Below are 14,475 nucleotides of genomic sequence, written 5' to 3'. Positions count from 1 at the left end.
TTGAGATGTCAGGTCTCTTCAGGCCAGATCTTTCCAGCAAAATTTGTTTTTTATATGGGGCTGCTGTTACTTAAACTGGTGTTACCTAATTTTATGTGGTGATTTTTTAAAAGAATTTTAAATAAAACTCAGAATGCTTGTACTGTATACAACAACCATCTTGGCTGGCCTCCATCTTTCTTTGTCTCATTACCCCAAGTGGGGCTAATGTGCTATTCCACTAAGTCACTGTACACTGCTCTAATGGTGCAAGGGGGCATTAAAACAGGTAGAAATGGCCTCTGGGAGTACCTCAACATAAGAAGGTATTGTCAGGGTGGACTGGTAAGCGAGAGGATAAATACAAGTCACAGAGAAGGACGGTGTGTGGACTCCAGCTATTCTGCGCTTCTCCTGGGCCATAGAGTCATATTCCATTAACTGAAATATTCAGGTTATCTATCTGACTTGAAACTCAAACTAGGTGAATAGTTAGATTGGGAGGAAATCAGTGTTGCCAACTCTCACAGTTTTATCACAAGTCTCACAATAAATGGAGTTTTTCTCCAAGTCTAAACTCCTGGACTTATGTGAATCCTTGAAAATCTCAATGTGACAGTGCTGAAAACCAGAAGCTGTACCAGCACTCGAGTCAATTAGTTCCCCAGGAGCAGGCCTCACTGAAGGAAGAAATGTCTAATTACTAGACCATTAACTAAAAGAATTGAAAAGGAGGTCAGGAAGGAGTGCAGGGGGAGGAGAAAAAAAGAATTAGTGTGTGTGTGTGTGTGTGTGTGTGTGTGTGTGTGTGTGTGTGTGTGTGTGTGTGTGTGTGTGTGTGTGTGTGTGTGAGAGAGAGAGAGAGAGAGAGAGAGAGAGTGTGTGTGTGTGTGTGTGTGTGTGAGAGAGAGAGAGAGAGAGAGAGAGTGAGTGCACATGTACACACTGGCTGACCAGGGTAAAGGGAAGTGTCTGCATGGAGAGATTTCTTCTCTCTCTTATGATTGCATGACACTGTAAATAGAATTGCTGCATGGTATTGTAAGGGGGTGGGGATTGATAAAACACAAAGCACATAGCGGTGGTTACAAACCAGAGATGTCAAAGCCATTTATACAAAAAGACAGGAGCGGAGGGCTGTGCCCTGTCACACTCAGTTTTCATTATAAAAGGGGGGGAAAGCTTCTAGTTCTCATGGTTATGAACAACAAGCTTGAAAATGTGACCTAAGTGCATTGTAAAGGCTCAAAAACCAGAAGGCAATTAAAAAAAAAATCCCTCATCCTTATTAAGCCTCTCAAATGATTTGGGTGGAGGGCTGGCTCATGACTTTTGAATTCTTGGGGATGGCAATATTGGATATTACTTATGACCATATTTGTTATATATGACTCACAATTTGATCAGACAGGAACAAGCAACTTTTACCTTGGCTGTGAAAAAGAAATGGAGGTTAGCACACTGCAAAGACAGTCAGGAAGGAAGGGGTCCGATACAGCAATGATATGGTATTAATAGGACTATTGAAAATTAAATGGAAGTCTGCTTGACAGCCAATAAATCTGGTTTATATTTGCCTCACTTTGTAAGAAAGGAACTTAAATATTTTTAAATATACACTCCACCTATGTAACTAAATTTGATGTTGTTTTGGTGCAAAAGAAGACAGGAAAAGATTTTAAATGTCCTAAAATTCCCTAGGGTTGTTCCTCTCCTACTAGACTACCTCTCTCTCTCTCCCCACCACTGCCTTCAGAGCTACAAAGATCCAATGAATTTATCAGGCACTGTTGTTATTTACAGTTATTAGGTCATCCAATAAGGGAGTAGAAACCATGTCACATGACATAGGTAATCAATTAGAATAACAAATTCTGAAAAGTGAATACTCAAAGGAGTACTCTTAAAAGCCCAAATGTGATTTGAAGAGTATTTGCTGAACTACATAAAACAAACATTTATAAAAATCATTAACAGATCATGGATAATTCATAGACTGAAAGGAGGATCAAATCCCAGGACACCTATTTGCAATGAAGAGGTTGACCTGCTCTACTCAGCACATGCATATTGTGGAAGTGGAATGAACTGACTTCTGAACTGCATATATTTTTGCATATATTATTCCAGTAATTCCTTAGCTTTGAGTTGGAGGGGGGAAAAAACAAAAACGTAAGTTATCATGGAACTGCTAAAAAAATCCAGTGATTTCTGTGATTCCCAACTCTACCATGAGAACACTTTCTAGGGTCTATTATATGTTTAACATATCTTCCTAGAAAAAGCTAGAGGATAGGAAACCAGAGGTGTTCTACCTTTTTTACTGGGAAGATGCCTTCTCCCTTTCCATATACTAGCTTGCAGTTGCTCATTTTAATCTCTAGCTAAACAAATTATCAGCAAGTTATGCACAGTCCTGTTCCAACAGAATGTTCCAAATATTTGGAACTCCCATTAATTGCAATGGGACTTGTGCCACCATGTCTGCCACAACATCCTATTTATTTAGAATTTAAAATAGTTAGTGCTGACATTGTTAGTTTCATTTTATTGTTGAAAAACTTTGTCAACTTAAAGGGACCAGACACACAGAGCAATTCTTCAAAATAGAAAGAAAGTAAAAAAATCAAAATATCAATTAAAAAACAGGGTCACTTGCAGGGAAAAAGCTCCTACTTGTTTTCTTTGAAAATTATGTATAAAGTAACCTAATCAGTAATTGGCATTTACTTTTTCTTTTTAACTCTAATGCACTGTATAATCTTATTTGTATCTAGTGTTTCTATGGAAACTTCTCTCCCACGTAAACTTCATTCTATTTAATAATTAAAAGTACTTAAAAGCAAAATTGAATACTTACCGGTACAAGTACTGATTACGTTAATTTAAATTATAAATGCTTTCTCCTCAGTGTGATCATGTATTTTTAAGTCCTTTAGACAATCATGCTTCAAGCACATTTGGGATGGAGTATGTGCACTGATAACTTTCATATGGTAATAGGTTTCAAATTTCATGTAAATCTTTTTTTTTAACCAGGAGCATTTATCTTTTATTCATTACATAATCCTCTTTACATACAATGGCTATATGAAATATCAGTAATAATCAGTTTCACCCTTTTGATTGCTTAAGAATGTTATGTAGTTCAGAATTTGATTTTCATGTCTTCTGGCTGCAAGGCCTCTGCATATTCTCCCTGGTTCATTTGCTGCACAGAGCCCAATCCTGAATTCCTGATGCAAACACACTCAGGCCCTGATTCAGTAAACCACTTAAAGCACAAGCTTAACTTTAACTGTGGCATTGATGGGACTATTCATGTGCTTAAAGTTAGGTAGGTGCTTATATGCTTTTCTGCATCAGGGCCATAAGGCTGCTTGATTTAACACTTCTTCTTAGTGTTTGCGCAATGTGTCTTAGATTCATCACCAAATTTGGTCCACTGGATGGATCACTAGCTTCCCCAGCCTTGCCCCTGATGGGAAGCATAACGTGAACGTTGATCCATAACCCCCAATTTTACACTAATGGTGTTATACTGACTCATATGAATATGCCAAAAATTAACATTAAGCTTGGCATATTAGTCAGCCAGGCTCCTTGCAGATGTAAGGTTAGTCCATGCAAAACTCATGAGAGCATCAGGGCCTTGGATGATGTAGCATCCACAGACCATTTACAATCCATTTAAAAAAAAAATCATACAATAAAAGTAAGAGGCTTGGTTCTCACTTTATAGATAATCCTATTCTAGATAACTCTAATGGTTAGAGGACTGGACTCAGGAGGCCCAGTTCTGCAATTAGATTGATGCAGGTGGATCCTGGTATCCATATGGAGCCCCATCAACAAGGCTTTTCAGGCCCACAAGGGCGCCCCTGAATTTGTCTGTATATAGGATCAGGGCCGTGTTTCACTTTCCCTTCTAAAGCTGTTCCTGAATTTCTCCCTCTCTTGCTTATTTTGTTATATTCCCTTTTTGTCAAAACAGTAAACAGAATTATTTTTGTATTTTTCTATAACAAGCACAACGAAATGATACACACAAAGAACTGACTCCTCTGTAGCAATGCTAAATGAATCCATCTCACTATATATTTTCCATTTTCATTTTACAATAGCAAGAAAAAAACAAAACTGAAATTCCATCAAACAATTGTCTTCTGAGAGTTACTGTCGCTGCAGGATAAGGGAAAGAAGTTTCCTACATATATACAGTTTCTTTTGTGTTGCATAATACACTATTGTTCATTAAACTCTACCAATAGAGCAGTTTGTAAGAGGAAAAAAGAGGTCGTTATGTTGGATAAAAGTGCAAAAGCATACCATATAGCCTGTTGTTACTGAAGTCTCTTATTTTATAAGTGTGGAGCACTTGGCAAAGCCTGATGGTAAACCAAGTAAAATTATATTCTCAATAACTAACATTTCCCCCTTTTATTTATATATGGCCAGACTCTGCTACACTTACTCATTCAGTTTAGTACCTTACAAAATGATTGGTCCCATTGAAATTAATGAGGCCACTCACTGAGTAAGGTACTAGTACTCTTGTAAAGTGTATCAGATTCTGACCTTCATTTATTACAATTCTTGTCAGTCTAGTTATAGTAGTAAAATGATCTAGATGGGAAACTGGAAAATTCTTATTAAGGAAAGAGGAAAGGAAGTAGGAGAAGTCAGATGGTTAAATAAAGTTATGCAGGAAAGGAAGAGAGTGCCAACTGTGAGCTAAAGGTAGGACCTCTGTTATTGCTTGGGTTCATTAGGTTAGGATTGTATATCATACAGAAGTAATATCAGGATTTTGGCAGATATAGCTGGGCTTACCATCAAGATTAATGAAAACTTGAATGATATTTTAGAAGGCTTCAATTAGCTTTTTCTGGCATTTCTTCACCCCTTAATATTTTTGATGGAAAAATATTACAATTGTTGAGAAGCCTGGAAGAGATTTTCCTTTTGCCAAATGGATGGTAACACAACACAATAAACTTAGTGCCCTTTATGCACACCAAAGACAGGTAGGGCTATAAATAATAAATAATAATAATAATAAGACAAAATCCAGTTTCTAGGCCAAATTGATGGGATATAGGTCAGAACAGATCTAAAGGGCAAAAAGCAATGACCAAGATGAATGAGCCAATACCAGCAAGGTACATGGTATGAACATGTCAAACCATATGTGGAAATTCATGTCACCCGGAAAAAAAACCTTTAGGTAAAAACATAATGGGAGCTCCAGAGCAATCCAAATTTCTGGTACTCTAGAAAAAAAGAGTCAAATAAATTGACCGATCTGTGTAATTATAAGTCCAAATGCTGTGACCCACACCTGATTCATCTTCTTGTAATCTAAGAGCAGTTCTCCTTCAAAAAACAATCTCCAGCTGAGTGGTATCCTGTAATATGTGCGTTGTTAAAAGGAACAGAATAACATTGTATACAAATTGAACAGAGTTTCTAGACATGCATGCAAACGTGTCAGAGACTTTGCAACTATTTGTGAGATGGCAATTTGTCTGACCTTTTTGGTTCTAAAAGAGTAACCAGATGCTTTGTGGTCTGTTTTGAGGCATCAGACAGATTGCTATCTAGCAAACAATGTTTCCAAATGAGACTAGTGTGATTTTGGTTTTGATTTTTCTATTGTTCACATTCCTGGGAAAAGCACTGTGTGGCTCACCTACTCCAGGCCCAGCACTGCCAGAATTCCAGCAAGAGAAGCAACTCTCAGAAGGTGTGTTCATCTTCTGTTCATAGATGCAGGCCTGGCTTGACATGAGTAATTTGATATGGATGAGACCTCATGTTTTGGGAGACAGGATTACGGAGATAAATGGGTCAGCTGGCTGGAAACAGAATGTCTTATACTAACTAAAATAAGGGGGAACAGCAAGGGAATCATTTACAATGGACAAGAGAACAACGGACAAACCTGGAAACTGAGAGGAGGTAAAGAGTAAGTTGTGCATGGATAGTGTGTGGACAGAGCATGCCGTACAGGAAGTGGTTTCTACAAAGTGACTATGTCAACTCCAAAACACGTAATGCAATGAATAGTAAATGCAATGTGATGTATAAATGTACAAAAGAAGAAGTTTGCTGTGTAACTTTGGATGTGTGGTATGCCCTATACCCACCCCCTACGTTTAGGTTGATTAACTCAGTGTCGCTTTACTGTATGCCAAATAAAGGAACCTGAGTGAGGAAACCAGTGAGTTCTTCGGGAACTAAGTGGAAGGGGTCTCAGAAGCTACACCAACATAGTGGAGCCATGACTTGGATTGGATCTGTATGTCCGGAGCAGGTAACATATAGTCTATTTATACACGAAGCTTTACTATTAAGGATTGCAACCCAGAAGTTTAGCAATAGCAATGGAAGCGTTTAAATTTAAGGAGGTTGCCAGGGCACTGGAGGAGTAGGTTAAAATCTCAGGGTGGACCCTCTGGATTCCCCAGAGATGTAGTAGTGGGAGATTGGGACTGGGTGGAAAAGAAACTCCAACAAGTAGTGCTGAATAAAAATGCAGGAAAAAGAAGCAAAAAACGGTCCCTTTGAAACTTTGATTATCCAAGACAATGCCCAATGGGAGAAAAAGATATAAGACCAGAAGGGACCACCAGATCATCTAGTCTGACCTTCTGTAAAGGTCATCAATCCAGCATCCACACAACTGAACAGAACCCTATAGCTATTTGTTTAATAGAGTGTTTAGCTGAAGGTTCAGGCAGTCTAGTCCGGCCTCACTGGTTTGTGTACCTGTTCATAATTTTTTATGTTTTTTAAAAGGCGTGAAAAAATGGTTATCACCTTCCTTTTTTAGAAAGTGACAATGTGGTGCTAGTGTGGCTATTTAGAGCCAGTGTCTTAAAAAGACCTCAAGGATTCTTTTGTAACCCAATGTAAAAGCTAATTTTGAAAGAACTACACTAAATGACTAGATAGTCATAATGCTCCCTTAAAATCTATGAATAGGCCTGGTTTGGCAGAGAAATAAATTATTTTTTCTTACCTCATGCTGGTATCCCAAATCTATCAACTCAACACTGAAGAACTCAAAAAAGGTTGGTTTTTATCTTCATGTTTGGCATTGACATTAGTCTCTCATGCACATTTATTTTGCTCACACAATTAAATTAAACAGATTACAAAAGGATGAGTCTGGTATGATATACACCTTGAACTTTGGTCAGAAATCCTTCTTGCCCATCATCATCTTTAAAATGTGATCATTAGGCATAACAGAGCCTTCTGTCAGGAACATGGGCACAATTGCCATATGGGTTCCTCTTCAACTCATCTGATTTCATTATCTATGTATGTACTTAATCTGCTCCCATCACCCATAGTAGCTAAAGAGCTCACTATAATTAATGAATATTTAGCCTCACAAAACCTCTGTGAAGTAGGATCCCCATTTTACAGATGGGAAACTGAGGCTCATGACTTGCTTGAGATCACACAGGAAGTCTTCAGCTGCATTAGGAATTAAACCCAGGTCTCCTGAGTCCTAGACTAATGCCCTATTCATTAAATCATCCTTCCAAATATAATGTGAGGATGCACATATAATTGTTTAACAAGAACTGTTAGGCATACAAGTCTCCATTGTGCTCCTCGGTCAGATGAAATAAGTAGATTAAAAATATCATGTCACCCAAATCTTCAAGGTAAAGGAATTTTAATATATTACATTATCACATATGCAGAGATGTTTAATGTTTCATTTTAGAAAGGCTACAGCTAATGAGGGGGAGGGGGAAATGTTAAAATTGTAACTGCCTTTTCTGATAGTCTAAAAACACCAGCTGAAGATCTGGCCCAGTATATTCAACATGAAATTAAGTTTCCTTGACTAAAAAGTGACTTTAAATAAAAATAACTTTTTTCTTTTATAGTTTATATTTTTGTAATTTAAGCAATTAATATGTTGACAGCAATTACATTCCAATAAAGCTATCCATGTAGTGATTAGTTAATTGAATTATTTCCAAGGTAATTAAAATATCTATTTTAAAATATGGCTTAAAATATTTAGTGTTTAGCTTCTATTCTCCCTTCCTTTCCCAGATCTTTCCTAACACCAATGGCCAGGCTAGTCACTGCATGACTAACGCACACAGAACTTGAATGAATGTACTAAACCTCATGAGAGGAGGGCTGAAGTCACTAAAGGCCAATCAAGAACAGGGCACCATTGTGCTAGGCACTGTACAAACACAGTCCCTTCCCTGAAGAGCTTACAATCTAAACAGACATGACAGAAACAGGGTAGGGGGGGAAAGGATAGAACACACAAGCAGAGTGAACAATGTGATGGCAGCAAAGCTCCATATTTATTTATTTATTTGGTGGGGGCGGGAGTTAGAAGGGGATCCACTAAATGGAAAGAAAAGTGAAGAAAGTGTGCCAAAGAGGACAAGACAGGGGAAGAAAAGGGGGAAGTGTGGAGTGGAGCTGAGGTGGAGAGACTGTTAGGAAGGGGGAGAAGGGAGAGGAAACAACTAATCAGCACAGGCAAAACTGTATGTCCAGAGGTCCTTGTTTTGGTTGCTTTTCTACTATCAGCTGGAGTCTCTGGATGACTCCTCTCTGCAGTTTGCCCACAATGCCACATGGTGGTGGGAGGAAGGCACCATCTGGGTCCTAGTACCCTCAGAGTAGGGCGGGGTCTGTCCTGCACCGTTCTAGGTCCAGGGAGGTGAGGCGGGAAGGGGTTGCACCAGCTGGGCCCCATTTTACTCTCTCCCCCCCAGTGCAGCAGTCCCTGCTTTGGCTTCTTCTACTCCTACCAGCTGGAGCCTCTGCCAAGGAAGGACTATTACTATTATAGACACTCACCCATACCATGATACCCTTTTAAAAGTAGACAGGTAGTAAACTGTGGCATACTCTGTTTAAATATGTTAAAACAAACTTGTTGAAAAAAGGATATCATCATTTGGGGACACCTTTTCAAAGTGCTGTTTATTTGCCCTATAATGTTAGGGTACTAATTCTTGGGGGCACTTAAGAACTTTCAGTTAAGGAAGAACTGGAGTATCAAAATCTGTTTCCTTTTGAATTATGGAGGTGTGACAGCTCCAACAGAACCTCCAGGGTTCAGTCAAGCTTGGTTCAAACACCAAGGACTACTCTCACTGGATGGCTTAAACAGCGTTTTCCTGAAAGCATTCTCACTGCAAAACATGCCTGTTTCTCCAGAGAACACTACAATTGCCATTTAATTCCACATCAGAGTGCTCTCAGCCTGGGCTCCAGCAATCTAAGCATATTCTTCCCTGGAAGCAATAACCTTTCCCATGGCCAAGCTCTCTTTTCTCACAGCTGACCTCTTGGTGAGGCTCAGGTTTCAGCTCCTCCTTCCCTTCCCATGAACCTTAACTCTTCCCTCCTCTTACTGTTTCCCAGGCAGGATGGGATCATATTTCAGTCCCTCCCACCCTCTGGCAACAAAGGCAGTCCTTCAAAATGCCATGATAAATTAATTAGGGGTTCATAAATCAAAGTTAACACCTTCAATTGCACCCAGGGCAAATTGGGTGCCAATGAACTTGCTGAAAAATTACTCTAAATTGTAACCAATAGCTAACATGGCAAAGAAGGCAAGCAGATGTGGTGGCTATTTATTATTTATGCTGTATGTAGATAAGTGCTAGTTCCCTTCCAGAGCAGAGTTAGACAAGGTGCCTGCCCTGAAGAGTTTGCATTGTAGAATTTCTACATGGCACCACAGTTGAGGGTGAGAACAAACAAGAGGTGCTCACAAAAAATTGTTAAACTACTAACAGACTTAGGATATCGTTCAGGCAAATCAGGGCCCAGTTCTTTGGTCCATCTTGAGCTCTTCCAAGCACAGCTCCCAGCATGAAAAGTAAAAGGGGCACTACATTCTTTCTGTAGTTCCTCAATGCTGGAGCTGTCCACATAGCAATTCAGAGCAGTGCTCTTCATTACATCTGATTGGCTGTCCATGGCCCCAGTTGCCCATTCAGGGTGACAGGGACTACAGAGTGCAGCAGCGCTTCAGCTATGCCCTGTTGAGCCTAGCCATTCCCTCTATGCTAGAGGAATCCTCAACTGGCTTAGTTAAGCCAGTTTTACAGTCCCCACTGAAATAGCACAAAGAAGCTATAGTGCACAGAGAATCTGTGCCCCCTGGTGCAAAGACTTAGAAGGAAAGCTACATGTTGGGTTCTCGTTGAACCTCTAAATTTTCAAATGAGTGCATGAGGATTTAACAAAGCAATTCCCATGAAAAAATAAATAGAAACATTACAGTTAAACCCTCATATACAGCTACACAGCTTTAAAATTTTAGAGGAAGTAATGAAGCTTATTAAAGTTGCATTGATTTGGAATTTTTCTGGGGGTAGATGGGGTGCGTGGTTTTTTTTTTTAAGTCCTGGTGTTCTGCATTAGAACTAAATGAATTCTAACAGCAATTACGGTATAAACATAGATACTGTTCATGCTATGTAAAAATGTTAGTTACTTGAAAATGACAAATGGCAAGAGAAATATTGAATCCCAGCTGGGATTCTATTTCCTTGTTTTCTGAAGAAGATGCAGAAGTGGTTTTTGCCCTAGTTACATTCAGTTTTTAATCTATCTGTAAAATACTATAACTGATAATTGGAGGGAAAACAAATGCTATTTCCTAACCAAAAGTAAACTCACTTAGAGTAATTGTATTGAACTTCCATCCCATCTTACAAACATGTATCTTCAGCATAATTTATGAAGGCTTCATTTTGAAATATTTATTGCAATTTTTAAAGGGAGATTGGTAAAGATCAGTTCAGCTCTCTGCATAACTTCTCTAATGCCCAAGCTTTAATTGCATTTATCCATCAGTGTCACATGCGGTTTGGAGAATGGATGTGAGGCCAGAACTGTTAGCACTGACTAGGAATAGGCCTTTGATTTAATTAACAATAGTATCTCAGTAGAGACGTTAAAGGTTATATTCATCTTGCTTTAATAAATTGGATTCAGCCTCTTTATTTGGGTAGAGATCAGTGAGTGATATTCAAGTCTACTTCTTAGAAGTGGCAGAACATAAAGCATGATACACTGTAGCATGGTGGTAAGCTTGACCCAATTTTTAAAAAATGATTAATTACCTCACATTATTAAAATATATCAGTATGTTGATCATAGTACTATGCTAAGGTACGCTTCAGCGAGATAAATGACACAGTTTTGACTGTCCCCTTGATTCTGTTTTGATATGACCTGCCAAGTAAAATATAAGGAATGGTTTTCTATCTTGAAATCTATGACATGTTCCTTCATTCTTTTTGCCTTGATGGTCAAGTCACTAAAAACTCTGAGCTAATTAAATTACTCATGTGAAGCTCACATGCCGAAAAGACTAAAGAACATCAAGCATGCATTGCTAGTGCCACATGATCCTCATTCAATTTGTCTGTCTTCAATCCATCTTAATTTGTTTTGCATTTTATGTATTTCATATGCAACACTGACCACCTTTAAAATTATCACCATAGAAATGTTGTTAAATATAAATTCTGGCTAATGCATGAAACACAGGAGCTGAACTTGTGATCAGAAAACTAAGAACATAATGCTAACTTCAGCTCCCCCATAATGCAGTTAAGACTCGGCATAGGCAGCACTGTTTTCTAGTATTTCATTAAAATACAGAATGTGCTATGGAACTGGGTGCATGATGAAATGTGTCCTCTGGGTATTGCAGTAGCTCCTAACCTGGTGCATCAGAGAGCTTTATTTTGTGCATAAATGTCGTATAGTTGTTTGAATATTGTTGGGTTACAATTTATGCGTCCTACAGTTCACATTTTCCATTAAATTAGCTATATGAAAGATGTTATTTAGGAACTGGTAGAAATATGTGTGGCATGCATTGAAATGCAGCTAGAAATCAGATTACATAGGCACTCTAATTAGGGCCAAATCCTCATATGATTTACTCCAGCTGTGGATCTGGCCCTCAAAATCCTGAACAAGATTTTCTGATACCATTTATATAATCTTAGAGTGAAGCCTATGCATCAGGATTTATGTTCTCACAACTTCATGTCCAGTCATATTTGAAAACAAATCACATTGAAACTGATGAGAAAGTGTCTATTAAGGACAGTCTTAAAACAGTCTGTCAGAAAACAGTATACGCCAGAGACTACAGAAGCAAAATAGAGAAAATACAATATTTTGTAGTTGGGTATTTATTAACAGTAATAGTACTACTGAGTTGAGTCTATGAAGTCTAAGTTTTAATGCCAAATACCATTAGAATTAAAGCTGGCTGGGAATCTTCCAACAAAATAAAGGTTGGTCAGAAAATGCCAATTAACCCCAAAACTTTTGATGAAAATGTTTCTGCTTCAATTACTTTTCAACAAACCACAGGTAGAATTCTCTCAGAAACCTGCAGGTTTCCAGCCAGTTCACCTGTTGGGCTGCTGGGGAGCCTGGCCTTCCACAGTCTGTGGCACAATGTCAGTGCCACAGTACAGACTCCCCTGGCCCAGAAATCTAAAGACTTCAACATTCAGCTGGTTTCTTGAGATGCTCAACTCCCACAGTCTGGTGAGCCAGCTGCCCTGAGATTCAGACAGTTCAGGGGGCCAGCTAGCCCGAAAGTGTGGAAGTCCTGAGTTTTCCAGCCCCAGGGCAGTCCAAATGCCAGGGCTGACATAGAGCTGCACACCCTGGAAGCCTTGGCAATTGCCGATTGAAATTGACATGATTCTTGTCAGTTTTTTGGCTGCTATTTAGTGGGAGGCAGCTGTGAAATTGCCAAGAATCATGTCATTTTAGTCAGCTTTTGCCAGGGTCTCTGGGGAGCATATTTCATTTAGTAAACACCATGTGTCAGTATTTTGAAAAAAATTACACCATTTCCAGCTCATGGGAAATTTTTCAAAATTTTTTTTTGTTCTGAATCAGAATGAAACCAAATTTTGCAATGTCAAAATTTCCTGACAACTAGAAATTCTGAGTTTTGGCCAGCTATAATTAAAGGAACACCAGAGGAAAACCTTGTCAGAAAATAAATGGAATATTCTGTTTTTCAAATCACAAGTAAAGGCTAACCATATATCAAAGACAGGTTCCATGAAATTACATGGATCTTACAGATGGTGAGAAGAACAACTCCTAATGATGTCTTCAGCAAATAGCTGATAAAAGATCATGAACTACAGATTATATCTTTTGTAGAGCAAGTATCTATGAAGCATGCAAATAAACAGGTTTAAAAACAAAAAAAAATTAAACAATTTAAAAGGGAGGACAAAGATTTTACAAGAATTTTTGAAGGCAATTTATCATTCTGTCTCCTATTGATAAATATAGCTAACTGACAGCATGTTATGAACCCAATGCAGAGTAATTCACTAAAACAAGTGAGAAAGTCACACCTTGTGTTTCAGTTGGCCAACAAATATGCATAATCTGGGCAACTAACAACATACTCTCATAAGTATAAATAAAGAAAAACTATACTGGTGTGCTATATTGGTGGGAGGCAGGGGAAGGCTCAGGCTATTTGTTGCTATTTCCAGATCTTGCTGAAGTACGTCAGGTCCAACCTTCTTCGTTTATTGTAATAGAAATAATAGGTCACCATCAAAGACCACATGACTAATTTAAACAGTGTCTTTGTTTACTAAATGTTTTAACATTTATTTAGTACAAAGATATAGTGTGAATTCAACAGTCACAGATAAACTCAGAGACCCATCATAGGTCTGGCTGAGTTGTGCTTGGCATCAGACCCCAGGAGTGGAGCAATGGTGGCTTTATGCCACATGTGTTCTCCTAACCCTAAGGCCAGCTGAAGCCAGTTCAGCTCTCAGAGCAAATTAGAGTAGTCTCCAGACTGTGCCTGACTGCCATCAAGGCTACAGCAGGTCTGAAGATCTGGCCCTGAGTGTCTTCCTCATATTTATAAAGCACAAATCTACTAAACTGCACAATATCAATCGTTTCTCTCAAAGAAGGTATAACACCAACTGATCATGAGAATTACACAGGCATCCAGGGAATGTTCTGTATAGCCGAATTTCATTAAAGGATATAGAAGCCTAGATGATAAAACTATTAAACCTGGTTTACAATCAGAGCTCAGTGAAATTTTTCAGCCAAAACTTTTTTTCAGCTACAAATGCAGATTTGGTGATACTAAAATGTTTTGTCATTTCATGTCAGTTTTGCTGAATTGTTTGTGTTAAAAAAAGATGAAAAAGTCAAAAGATTTTGCTTTGACATTTTCTAAATTGAACAGTCTGATTTTGTTAGTCACAACAACTTTTCAATTGGAATTTTTGTCAATTTTATTTAATTTTTTTTTTTAAATGCTGAAAATCAAAATGAAACATTTCATTTTGGGTAGAACAAAATGTTTTGTTTGATGTGAAATTAATTTTTTTTACTTTTTGAGTCACTGAAAATTTGGAAAGTTTATTTTCAGTTTGACCCCACTTTCTTTTCTTT

This window comes from Emys orbicularis, chromosome 5 (genome assembly GCF_028017835.1).
Source record: "Emys orbicularis isolate rEmyOrb1 chromosome 5, rEmyOrb1.hap1, whole genome shotgun sequence".
Lineage (NCBI taxonomy): Eukaryota > Metazoa > Chordata > Testudines > Emydidae > Emys > Emys orbicularis.
This window is presented reverse-complemented; position numbering follows the sequence as displayed.